The 14,359-nt window shown below is 35.1% G+C and overlaps 1 protein-coding gene across 5 annotated transcripts in view; it reads right to left on the bottom strand.

The window, feature by feature from the left end:
• Nucleotides 1–14,359, bottom strand: part of BMPR1B (bone morphogenetic protein receptor type 1B) — a 215,419-nt gene that overhangs the window by 55,343 nt on the left and 145,717 nt on the right. The window lies entirely within an intron of this gene.

Genomic DNA, 14,359 nt, shown 5'->3' with positions numbered 1-14,359 from the left:
TTCCCATGAATCCTGGAAAAAAAACATTAAAATATTCCAAACTATCTTTCTCTAACCTTGTGTATTCCTGAATTGTGAGCCTAAAACCCTCAGAATTCAGGAGGAGATAATTACAACAAGCTACATCCTTAAAAAGTATGGCAAATTACACACAACTCTAAATTTCATGAGCATTCCAAAGGAAGAATGAAAAAGGCAAAGCAGACATTAAGAGAAATAGCACAGCAAATAAAAGATACCTCAAAAATTGCTATTACTATTATCCTTCCCATGTTTCCTATTACAGTGGTGGGATTCAATTTTTTTTACTAACAGTTCTGTGGCTGTGGCTTTGTGGAAGTGGCATGGCTTGGTGGGTGTGGCTTGGTGGTGTGGCAGGGGAAGAATACTGTAAAATCTCCATTCCCTCCCCACTCCAGGGGGAAGGTTACTGCAAAATTCCATTCCCTCCCCACTTCACTAATCTGCTTTCCAGCTTCCTTCTCCTGTGCAGGGCAATAAAAAAAGACCCAGCTGATCAGCTGGGACTCGAGAGGCAGAGAATAGATGGGGGCAGGGGCAGTCAGATGTGGTATTGGCCAGTTCTCCGAACTACTCAAAATTTTCGCTACTCGTTCTCCAGCACTGGTCAGAACTGCTGAATACCATCTCTGTCCTATTACCTTCTACAATTGATATATACTATTGATATCACTATATTATTTTATTGTTTGTGTGTACACTGAGAGCTTATGCAACAGAGACAAATTCCTTGTGTGTCCAATCACACTTGACCATTAAAGAATATTCTATTGTATATTCTATTCTGTATCCATTTCTCTTATTATAACAGCAGACTTTTCCACTTCAAAATATTCATTTTTTTTCTCTAATGCAGGATGGGAAAAGAAACAAATGCTTGCATTTTAAGCATTTCTAAAATGCTTTCAATATTACTATGGTCTGTGTCAAAAAGAATTTCAGCAACAACAATCCTAACAACATAGTTTAACAATAATTCTGCATATTTTCAAAGAGGACGCTGCATTCAGCATTATTCTTTGGGAAGGACGTAGATGATCTGTGGAAAGAACAATTCATCTCAACTTGGCACTAAGACGTTGCTGCTGCTTTTGGAAATGTTTTCAAGAACCTTCAACTCAGTTTGCACATTTTGAACTTGCATTCTCTCCTTTACCCCAAGTGGCTAACTGTAAAATGTTATGGATAATTTTAAATGACTATAAAATATAATAAATTAGGGGACAATGAAACAAGGAGAAGAACAAAAAAGAAGGGATGATTAAGATTTTATAAATTCTGCTAATGCAGATAAGCAGGATAGTTTTTAACCCTATTTCCTTAACTTTCATTTTCTTAGGCTAGCGAAATAAAAGAATTTTCCACTTCTGCTACATATATCAGAGCAAGCAATTCTAATATAGTTATGAAATATGCATACACCTAAGAACGTTCTGCTCTACTAATCTTCTTCATAGAGATGAATACAGAAATAAGAAGTAATCCTGAACTCTACTATTAAAGGATGAATTGGAATAAGTGTAAATCTTTATAGCAAATCCAAGAATCTGTACTGAAATAATTACAGTGATAAGCTAGGTGAGGTCTGATTAGTAAACATATAGACAACTTTTAAAAGTAGGCTTGTAAAAGATGATATTCACAACAGTGCCAGTCTTATAAGCAATTATATTGGGGTACTTTCCAAGTATGTACTTCTCAACACCTGTCTACAAGATGATGATTCCTATCAAAAGCACCATTAAAACTGAAACCTTAGATGTCATGTCTCTAGTCATGCCTAAAGAGGTCCCAAAGTTCACACCAAATCTCTCTATAAATTGCCTTTTGATTCTTCAAAAGCAGTAATTAACCTGTTGAGTGTGTTATATTCTAAAAAATTATGGAGTCACAGTGATTAGTAATCCATAAAATGTCACATTTCTAAGATACTTACCAGCCATTCAATGCTTTTGATTTAATCTCTAAAACAACGTTTGGGAGCATGTGGGATAATAGGTGTGTAATTGGAAGGCCCAGACATTATATCACCAAAAAGCTTTTAATTTGGTCATCAGAAGTCTTGTAGGAAATTCAAGGACTATCCCCTAATTACTGATGTAGAAAATCAATTGCATGGGATTAATTATATTAAATTTGTGTTAAAAAAATTAACTGAGGTGATATTTTACTGAATGAAACAATATCTTCTTTCTGTAATGTGGACCCAAGCAGTTCATCCAAAGACAAGTACAGCCTTTAGCTAAAAAAAGAAGACTGTGCAGACTTGATGCACATATTAAAAATTGAAATGGTCCCATATATTGACCAAAAGCATAAAAGGATATCTTATGTACAACAATGGAAAAGAATTTTTCTTTCAAGAGTTTTGCTTCCTGTAAAACTTTTGGTGATTATGATAGATCCCTTCAAACTGAACCCAAAAATAATTTCAGAATGACTGTATCATATAGCCATCTTGAGAAATATGAAATAACAGCCAAAAATCTATGAGATATGCTCAAAAATATTCAGGAAGCAAAATATTTGTTGATCAATTAAGGCAACTGCAGTGAATATTTTGCCCTTTATTTTTTTTCCTTTTCTGTTGCACTGCTTAGCAAAACATTCAAAACCAGTGACTTTTTTTTCAGTACGCTCACCCTTCTATCCAAGATACTAAGAGTGAAAGGTAAATCTTGTCATTTTCACTAATAGCCTTGTAAAGACAAAATGTTATATAGCAACTGTACCACATCTTTAATTAGCTCTTTAAAGCACTTCACTTATTGAACATGGGATTTAAAAGCTCAACCGCAAAGCCAAAGTGCGTATTCATTCAAAAGCTGCAGCTAAGATATATACAGCCACTAGAAGTTAAAGCACAGAATTTGAAAGATTTGCAAGCTCTAGGGGGAAGAGATTTAATTTTTAAAACAATGTGTCAACATGCACAAGTGTATATTTCTGATAGAAAAATGAAACTAATTATACTTATGTTATTAAATGGGATAGAATTAATATTGCAATATTAGAATTCAATTTAAATATCTGATAGGCAGAAAGAGACTTTAATAACAAAGAGGAAGAAAATGCTTCCTGGAGTTTTATAAATTAAGAGGGAAGATATGCATATAAACTACCCATTTTAACATAACTATTAAAATGGAAAAAGTTACACAAATAGTTTTTTTTTTAAAAAAGAACAAAATAACTTTTTATACATGTATTATTTTCCACTTACATTGTTGCATTTGAAGTTATTCATATGTTGCAAAACTTGCACAGAATGTAACATCCTGCTACTACTAAAATTATGATTAAAATAATTTTAAAGGTTAGGTAGTTCAAGTCAAACTATTTTGTCCCCCAGTAACTTCCACAGCTACTTCTGAAAGTCAACAGAAATTATCAATGTAATAATAATCATGGATGAATCATGTAATAATCATGGGTGAAAATGATGTTTCTTACTTCATCCTAGGCCAGGGGTGTCAAACTCATGGCCCGCAGGCCAGATGTGTCAGGTACTGGCCACACCCATCCCCTTTTAGGGGATGTGAAAGATGGGCAGTAGCTTCCGTGTTGCCTGAGAAAGAGCATAAAGTACATAATTTGTGTAAGAATAAATGCTTAGATAATTTCAAAAATCAAAGCATGAAATAGAAGCTGAGTAGCTCCAGGTTTCCCCAAATTGTAGGTGGGAAACAACTTAAGTCTTTGTGGAAATGGGAAATTCATCTTTCATAGCTAACTCGTTATGATAGTCTTCAGTTTTCAAACAACCTAAGCTCAATTAAGTTGACTCTATTGAAGATACAGGTTGTACAACACTTATACAACTATCGTGAATATTATTTCTTTACATGTGGCTTACATGTCAGGAATTTGAGAAGCAAAATACCCAGATAACAAATCAAAGCATTCATTTTGATACAGTCCCTTAGATCTTTACTGGAAGGGAGGGAATACTTCCTGGTGAATCAACATCTCAATTTGTTTCTATTATTTGTAATTCGTATAGGGAATGTAATTTCTTTGCATTCAGCATTGATTGCTATTCAACAGGAAAAAACATATGTAGCTCAGGCTGGGGGCTGTGTTGTCTTGGTTGTTTGTTTGCAGATATTTTAATACTAGACTAGGTAACATCATCAGTGCCAGTAACTGTGGAATTTGGTATAGTAGCTTGCCCTGCCAGTGTTGTTGGTGGTGTGATTTCCTCCTTGGTAATTCCTTAATTAGGGTATTGTTTTCTGCTTGATTATGTGTCTAGTACAATCCCTGCTTATCTGGCTATTAGATGCTGGTCTTTTTGTCCCTTTTGTAACTTTTTTGGGGGGTCTGTATTGAACTGTCCGTAAATGTAGTTTATCTCTATGTGTCCATTGATCACTTATTTGTCTGAAATGCCAAGCTTCCAGGAAATCCATAGCATTTTTGGATTTAGCTTGGTCCAGTACATTCAGTGTTTCCAATTGAAACTATGGTGGAGTCTGTCAATGTGTTGGGTTATTAAGGAGTTTTCACAGAGTCTCCTAACTCCTAACACTCTGCTAGGCTTCTTCCTGCCTGTCCTACTTAGTGGCTGTTACAGTCCTTACACTCTATGTTCTTGTTTTGTTTAAGGAATCATTTACAACCTATGCAACCAAATAACCAAACTCAAGAGCATCAGGGACTGCACATTAACTACATGTCAGAAACTGTGGGATATAAGCTGAAATTGTAAAAAACAGAATTACACAGATGCACTTGTGAAAGTTTTTTCTCTAAGTGAGAAATAAGTATATTAGTACTAATATACATACTAAAAGTACTGTATATTAGGAGGTTCATCCTCAACTCAGTATAACAGAGATAGGTATCAGGCTCTTTTTTTTCTGATGTTTATATTGGTTTTACTTCCATCCTTACAGCTGGCACCAGCAGACAAGTCAAAGAAATTACCAGACTTGTTATCAAATTTCATCACACAAACAAGGTATGGTGCATACTTTGTCGTATAAACTTTAAATGTATTTCAACTACTTGGATGCTCCCAGGGCTCTGCTTCCAAAGATTTGTTCTACTGACCACAAACATTCCTTTTTAGATTAAGTTTATTTATTGTCCCCAGGCTTTATTTAGTCCACTCTCCAAACACACTATTTTGCTCTGTATCTTTAAATTGTAGAGTTTTGAGGCTGATGCATATCACAAATGGCATTCTGTAAAACCCCATTTTCAAAACTCACGCTAGTCATTGGATAAATAACCAACAAATTATTTTAAAACATGAAGCTGGAATTCAGGATGGATTATGCCAAATTATAGGAATTTCCAGCTACATCTCAGTTTGTCACTATGTGTTTTGCTTTGTTTTACAGAACTATTTGCAAAGTCACCCCAAAACAAATTACAGCAGTTTCACTAGCAAAAATCAGATATTGCCTCAGAGTAAACCTAAATAAACAAATCCCAATTGGCTTGGCTAAAATATTAGAGGTTTGTGCAATATATGGTTTAGGTAGGCTAAATGAGGCAGAAGAAGGAGATACAAAGAAAAAGTAATTGTGCAGAAAGAGTGATTTTAAGCTTGCACAGAAAGGGGGAACTGCTTTTCCTGCATTCAAATGCACTGAATTATAACAGATTACCTTCCCCCCCCCAAAAAAAAAAAATCTGGTCTAATGCTCAAAGCTTATACATTATAGAATTTTACCAAACAGTTTGAAAACCTAACTGCCAAGGCAACTTCACTCCTACTTCCCAAGAAAACAAACACATCTCCTTGAAGAGCACAGAAGCTACAAAATGGAGCAGTAGGGATAATTTTGGGTGTTCCACAATGCACTGGTGTATCATCTGTGACACACAAGCTGATTAGCTTCCAATAGGCCTCCATTCAAGATGTTGGTTGTTGGCTATAAAAGCCCACAAGGGTCAGGGTTACTTCTGCGACCCATTTTCGATTGTCTCTGTTCATCATACTAGAAATGTTCCAGCACCCATCTATTAAATTGTGCCACCTTATGAGATCTAGGAGTTGTGTTTTCTCTGTCACTGGACCTTCCCTGGGGAACCTCATTTCCCTCCCCCTCCAGATTCAGGTGGCCCCAATTCTGCTGGCTTTTTTGCAAGGGATTAAAAATTTAAAAACCTGAATGTTGCCATATATTTTTGGACTAGCAAGTTAATCAAGCTGATTACTGCTGGCCAATTGCTTTGTTTTAGTGACAAAGGGTATAACAAATCTACATAACTATTTTTGCATTCTTTTTAGTAGTCAAATTTGGTTTTGACATTGGAAAATTACAATATAATTATCTCCTGCTTAAGCAGAAGAGTTGGACTAGAAGACCTCCAAACTCTGTTTTTTATTATTCTGATCAGAAACAATGCTTTCTGATAATCAGAATAAATGTCAGATGTCATGGATGATACAGCAGATCTCACTGGTTCTATCACATCTGATATACAGTTATTGTGTGGAAGGTTAGAATATTTGCCTATGCTCCCCATAATAGATGGTATACCATTGGACCAAAGTAAAATGTATCCTAAATATATTTAAAGCATTATAGAAAAATAATTGTATGTATATTAACATATGCCATGATTTTGGGGGGGAATACAATCTCCTTCAAATTACTAATTCTCCTCATGGATGAGGAAAACATATCCACATATCCATCTTTCAATCAAAGCCTGAAATCGTGAAGACTCAACTCAGCCCCAAGAAAAATGCAGCCAAGCTTTAATGCTACAAGGACATTTGAAGTTCAGCTCAAATCATCAAATGGCCAATCATGAAGCAAAGGATCCAGACGAATTTCTTTTCAAAACCCAATTGATTCAGTTCCATACACACAGCCCATACACACATCCCACTTACACAAAAGTAAGCTCCAATAGGATTTACTCCCAGGTAAGAGTTTAAGACAATCTGAACATCTAAGCAGCCTACACAATAGGTGCCTCAAAACTACATTGTTCTATTTCAGTTTTGCTCTGGATTCCCCAAACTTCAGACATGCAAGGCTATTTTTTAAAAGCAGTATTTGATTGAATTATCCATGTCCAAAACAATGTGCATTGTTTTGTTTTGTTTTGTTTTAATTTATTTTAAAAGAAGTAATCATTTTTATAAGATTAGGATCAAAGACTGGAACATTCTATTTTGTGATTAAAACTCAAATATATTGCAAAAGGCACTAAAGAGATATTGTAAGTAGTCCTTGACTTACAAACATTCATTTACAAATGGGTTACATTTATAATGGTCCTAAAATGTGACCTACAACCTTTTCTCAAACTTATGACCACTGCACCAGCCCTGTGTTCACACAATAGTGATTTAGGGACTTGTTAAGTGGCTCACATTTACAATGATTACAGAGTCCGTCCTATAGTCATCCGATTGCAAATTACAACTGTTCCACTAGCATCCAAAAAGTAAAAGCAATATGAAAAATTGTGTTTGCTTAATGACCATGTGATTTGCTTAACAACTGTAGTAAAAATGGTTGTAAAATTGAGTCAATGATGACTTGCTTAATGATCACATCACTTAGCAATCAAAATTCCAGGACCAAGTGTGTCATAAATCCAGGACTACCCATGTTTCCACGAAAATAAGACCCTGTCTTATATTTTTTTTGCCACCAAAAAAGGCATGTCTTTTTTTTTTTGGGGGGGGGGATGTCGTCCACTAATTCATTTCACTTGCGTGCATTGCCCCCGGCCTCCTTTTCGCTGTCAGAGGCCTTCAAGAACTTCTGTAGCCAGTAAGGCTTGCAAAGCTTTCCTAAAGGCCTCTATAGTCAATAACAGAGCTCTGGACCGATTCAGAACTCTGTTATCCACTGCAGAGGCCTTCAGGAAAGCCTTGCCAGCTGCAGAAGAAATGAGCCAGAAAGGCAGGTGTTGCGGTGTGCAAGGCCTGGCTGCAACTGTCTAAAGTTAAGTAGTAGGACAGCTCCATTCCCACATCCCCAGCCTAATTTTTACCCGTGCACCCTGGGTGGGTGAGATCTTAATTAGGGATTATTTTGGAAGTAGGGCTTATATTGGGCACATGTGTAAAAATGAACCTAGGACTTACTTTCGGGGTAGGTTGCATTTTCAGGGAAACACAATATCTCTCATATCATTCTTTTTCAGAACTGAGCTACATCACACCAAGAGAGACTGGCCACGAGAAACACATTCAAATACATGAAAGTAATAACCATTTTAACCATTGTAGAAAAGTGATTTGAGGATGAAAGCAGGCTAAGATATACAGATGAGCAAAAAAAAAAAAAAAAAAAGGATTGGTACACAAGATCCTGATTTCTTTCCTCCCCAGTGTTGTGCTCTCTCAGGAAGCCACATATAACCTAAAAGAACAGCTTGGAGAAACAAAGTTCAGGGGAAAATAATGAGTGGAGAGAGATATCTCATTGTCGTTACGCTACCTTGAAACTTCCCTTCAGATGCTACTGATTTCCTTCTGTTCTGCTGACCCTAGACCGCCTGGGATTATTATCTCCATGAGTTGAGATATGCAAAATATATCACAGCTTTAACCTTCTAAATATTTTCTCTACAGGATATGCAGGAGCTGCCAAAGACTGGAAGGACTGGCTAAAGTGTTAGCTTCCTCCACCGCAAGAAAGTTAAATGTTTGAGGTTTTAGGATAATTTACATTCTTTTCAAGTAATACACCAACATGACATCAATCTTACAGAAAACAACATATTTATTGGAGTGTTGTAGAACACCACAAACGAGAAAGGAAGATAAGTTTTTGAGATAATATAATGAGAGACCAGCTTCCATTTAACTCCAAATAAATCAGTTTAAAGTATCCACTTAACACAATCCTTTAGAAGTGATTATAAAAATATAGTAATAAACTTGTCAAATGTTGCCAGACAGTTAAAATGAGGCAGCCTGGAATATTAGATTATAGATTTGCATTTAGGGACCTGTTGCCTTCATTTTTGTACACTACCAAGTTATGGGCAGTATGCTGTAAGTAATAAACATAATTATTATAAAATATTAATAGCTCTGACCTATGGCAAAATGTGAAAAAGCACACCCTAATTAAGAGGTTGTATTAGAATACTACATTCTTGTCACAGCAAAAAGGGAAAAGCAATGTAAAACAATAACAAGTTTGGGGAAATTTCTCCAAAACATAATAGATGCATTTGCCAAAATCTATCATAAGGAGGAGGTAAAGGAGTCCCTGAGGATTTTACTCTGCTAGTCATTGCCAACTATAGGGAGTGATGTTTATCTCAGTTTCAAGGCCATTTAGCCAGTGCTGTCCAAAGACATTTCTGTGGTCATGTGGCCAGCATGATGTCATGGAGCACTGTTACCTTCCTACCAAAGTACCTATTTATCTATTTGCATTTGCATGCTTTCGAATTGCTAAGTTGACAGGAACATGGGCAAGGATGGGTGTTCACCCCATCGTGTGGCACTTGGGTCTCGAACCTGGGATTCCAGCTTTCCAGCCAACAAGCCCAGCTTCATAACCGCTGAGCCACCACAACACCTATTCTGTGCATTAAAACTACTATATTTATTGAATATACTTAATGCTGAGCATTAAAACTGCTATATTTACTGAGTGTATAGTTGAGAATAAAACCAGAAGTGCTATAGAATACATTTCATATTATACTTTGGAGAATTAGTTTTTAAATCAATAGAGTAAACCCATTGTCTTTCCAAGATAATTTACTAGTTCTAAATGTTCAAAAGGCCTTTTGGGGAATAACCTTTCTATCCCAACTACTGAGATGTCCACTACATTTGCAATTTGATATCTAGGATCATTTTACACTAAATGAAGTATTATTAAAGAATCTGCCATAAAGCAACAAATTATTAGTATGATTTTGGCCACTGTTTGAAACTTTACAATATCATGAGTAACTGAGCCACAATGAGTAGTAAAACAAACATTCCTTTTTAGCCTCTCCCATTATTTGCTAAGTGAATTTTGCCAAGGATTTTTAGTTCAATTTATATTTAGGAAGGATTCCTTGTGGATAAATAAAGGAACTCTAAGTTCATACCAGGATAACAAGCCAGATTAATTAGTAAACCTGTGACATATTTTTTACTATCCCAGTTTGTTAACTACTATTAAACAAGAGATACCTGATTTAGATGTAAAAAGGGAAATTTTAATTTAATATAGCATATTCTGAATCCCTAAAGCACAGATCATGGAACTCTCAATATTGTTCTAACCTGACTTTTTCTCATGATATACATCTTTATATCTACTTAGCCCAGAGTTTCAAATTGCCTACCCAAATTTAGTAAGCCTTAGTAATATTTGAGTTACAACTCCCAAAATTTTCCACTAGCAGTTCCAATAAATTTGGACACTCACAATATAGAGAACTATCTTTCAAGTTATTAAATAAAAAGTATGCTTAGTTTGCAGAATTATTTTTTACATTTCCAGATAGAATTACTCAGGAATAGTAAATTTAGGGAAGGAACAGCTGTAAGATACTGGATCCTTTTAACTTATCACCCACCCCAAAACACAGCCCAGAATAGGATTTTCATAATGCAAATCCGGGCAATTTTTATTTTCTTTTATGTCCACTGAGTTTACCTGAACAAAATTAAGAGTCATATTTTGCTTAAATAATTCTTTATGTAGCCGAATTAGTTTACGTAATTGTATGCAACAGATGAGAATCAGCAAAGTGTGTTTTAAAACCATTTTAAAAGTCAAATTAACTTTTGTCATGGAGATACTCAGAATAATTTATGGTTGCTCCGGAACAGAGATGAGCAGCTTCCCTTCGCTAAAGGGATAAATCAGATTTATATGGCATGATAACAGATGTCTTCTAAAATTGAGTGGGACAAGAACCCACTATTTTAAATATTTTAAGGAATGAAAAAACACCTCAACTCACATGCAAAATTCATTCTGACCCTTACCATTCCCAAACATCAACAATCTTAATCGATCTAAGATTTTTTTTTTCTACCTTACAATATATACTAATTTAATTTTACTGGGTGTACAGGTTTTCTTTATGAATATATATTTAAAAATAATTGCCACCCGTACTTTTAATTATGTGACCTATTTTGGAGTGATTTTAAAGATGGCTAAAATAGATGTGCCACGTAAACTCTTTGACCCCTTTAACTAGCATCAAACCAAACGGTCTTTGCTTTGTAGAAAAGCATCTGGGTAAACAGGAAAAAGTGAGATAAAGTGCAGCAACTGTGAACAACAACAACACATTTCCAAAAGAGAGTGCTACTAATTACCCACTCCGAAATTCACTTCAGAAGTAAGTTTGCACGTAGCTTAAAAAGTACTGAAGCAGTAACCTGTCTCTTAACACTTCTTCAACTTAAGGTGAAAGAGAGCAGGAAGAAACCGGTTAAGTTATATGACTATGTTTGCAACAGCCCAACTGAACTAAATAGCTTATCCACAAGCTCATCATTATATTCTCAGAGCCTTTTCCAACTATTTAAAATCAGTTCTGACTTCATAATCTGAAATTTAGGATTTTTTCATGCCTAAAGGCACTAAATTGTATTTACTTGTAAATTCCACTTCATAAATTATTTTTGTGAATTAATGAGTGCGCAAAACGTAGCTAGGTGCCTAACTGAGAGACAAGTTTTGTCTAATGGTTAAGGCACCTGGCTAGAAAGCAGAAGATCATGAATTCTAGTCCTGCCTTAGCCATGAAAACCAGCTGGGTGACTTTGGGCCAGTCAATCCCACCTTACAGGGCTGTTGTTGTGAGGAAAATAAAAAGAATGCATGTTTGATATGTTCACCACTTTTTGTTATTTGTAAAAATAATGAAAATGGGATACAAATAAATAAATGCTAACTACAAATTATGGCTATATCTGCTTTCCAGGCATAACCCCAATCTTCTGTATTCATGAAGCTGAATTTAGAACTGTTATTGATTAACATTCTAAATGATTCAAGAATTTTCAAAGTTTTTTTCCCCAAAAGTTATAAAGAAAATGGTAAGGGAATAAAGAAACAAGGCCACTTTTGAGTAAGGCAAATTCTCACGATGACATAAACTGAAACTGAGCTACCATATCTTGGTTTTATTTAAATATCTCTTATTTTAGCAACCTGCAATATACATGGATGGTTTCCTTATTCTTTACTTATCAATAAAAGAAACAGAACTTTTAGAAACAAAATTCTTCATTTTACAATGGTAGTCTTCTGCTAAACTACTAAGATGCTGGAGATATATAAATAGATCTCCCAAACATTTTAGGTGCAGGAAGATGTCTGAATGAATCATAACTGGATTAGAATCTATTAAGCTCTTCCCTCTTCCTTTATTTTCCCAATATAATTAAAACTCAACTAAAGTATTATTTGATTTGTTACAGAAAAGTTACAACTATGCATATTTTCTCTAATAAAACCAACAGAAGCTCAGAGATATCCATTTCAGTTGGGAAAATTCTGCGAAGGACAAACACCAATAGATAGTCTCTACCATTTCCACTCTATCTGATTTCAAGGAAAATCCATATACATTTAGTTTCTTGTTTAGTTTGGCCTTGGGCAACATGTACACCAAGTGATTTTTAATCTTGTTGGAGATAAACAAGATCATCCATTTTGAGATGCTAAACAGCCTCCCATTCTAGGAGGAGATATACAAATATTTCTGAAAATAATAATTTGGGCTCTGTAAGTACCAAGTGGCATTTTTCTACATGGCATAAAATATCATTTGACTAAATATGCAAAGAGAATAATCTTTCTGCTTTTATTTTTTTAAACCTGGAAATAGTCCATATGAGGAATGTAGAAGTGACCTGCTCTCTGGAGAATCTGAATAACGGATATGGATTCCATAGCCTTACTTCCCTGTAAAATACATGGATAATATTAATAATTGAAGTAGAGATGAAAGTAATATCTGTATATATGTTTTGTGCACAGATTCAGGAAAGGAAAAGAAAGAAACCATTTTAGTTCGGATTCTGTATTCATATTTGTTTAAGTTTTGCTCATGTTTCCCATTTTTAATATTCTAATCAAAAAACAATATTCAGTTCCTTTGGATGGAAACATTTTCTGTATTAGTCTTTCAGCAGTTCACTGCAGGTTTCCTGCATAAATCTCTCCACACCCTTACAGATGTTCGTATCTCAGTACAGATCTATTTCCCTTGAGAATCAGCCAAACTATTAAGAATCTGCATTTTAAGGTGGGAAGAGCTGCATGCCATCTGGGAATATGAAATATAAACGATCCAAAATCTGTTTAAGTCTTTAATTCTTCAAAAGTCACCCTTGAACTTCCTCAATAACATGGGAAAACAAGGATATTTCAAGAGGGACACAAGTGAAAAGTATCTAATGGGAGGCATGGCAAGGACCATGGGGACCACCAAACATTAAAATGTATTATACTGCAAATACCATCTTGTCGAAGCCAGAATACACAGCAGTTACTGTCCCAAGGCTCACTTTACTCAAGTAATACATTACATTAAGTGTGTAAATGCTGGTCTTTTTCACCGGAATGGGGCAAAAAGGGGGAAAAAAACAGGAGAAAAATAAGGTTAAAAGGGGGGCCACAGGTAAATGGTGAAACATTGGCGGGATAGAGGACCAAGAATGGGCTAAAAGCTTTATGAAAGCTGGATTTATCTTCCATAAGCAACTCCTTGGTGAATATAGAAAATTATTCCTCCTTATGTTGAATACCAGCCAGATATTGCTACAAGTAAAATGTAAAAACTATGTCACCATATTGCAGGATTGTATGTAAATACAGGTGATGTATCCTCAAAGAGCATGTAAGGTTGTGAGAGCTGGATATGTTCAAATTAATTGATTTCAATAGGTTAAAAGAACATATACCACTGTAAGTTACATAAAGCTTTGAAAATTAATTTCTCAACCAACAGTTAAGTTTAGCTGAACAATATTGTTCAAATTAATAGGGTTCTATTTTTGACTAGAGTAGTTTCACAGCTGTGTGTATAACTGACTTCATGGAAATGTACTAATTGCTAATATAATTTATTTAAATAAGTCTGTTTTCTTTCTTCTGTTATGTATCTTTCTAGATTTTTGAAGAACATCAAACATTTGATCCCAGAAGAGGTCATTAAATTATCTTTCTTCTTTTTCAGTCATTTTTCAGTGCCTCTGAGAGAGAAAAAAAAGTTTGCTATCCCTCAAGTGTCATTTGTATTAATTAGCTACTATATCTTAAAAATGCTAAGAGCCCAAATCTCTTAATATTGCCTTTTTAATTCCTTCCAATAGCTCTTTTAAAATGGCAACATTAAGCAGCACTTGCTACTGATTTTGAAAAGGCTTTCTGGA

The sequence above is a fragment of the Pseudonaja textilis genome, chromosome 6 (assembly GCF_049901715.1).
Source record: "Pseudonaja textilis isolate UNSWEBS1 chromosome 6, rPseTex1.2, whole genome shotgun sequence".
NCBI lineage: Eukaryota > Metazoa > Chordata > Lepidosauria > Squamata > Elapidae > Pseudonaja > Pseudonaja textilis.
Note: the sequence above shows the minus strand (reverse complement) of the source record. Positions and strands in the feature narration are given on the sequence as shown.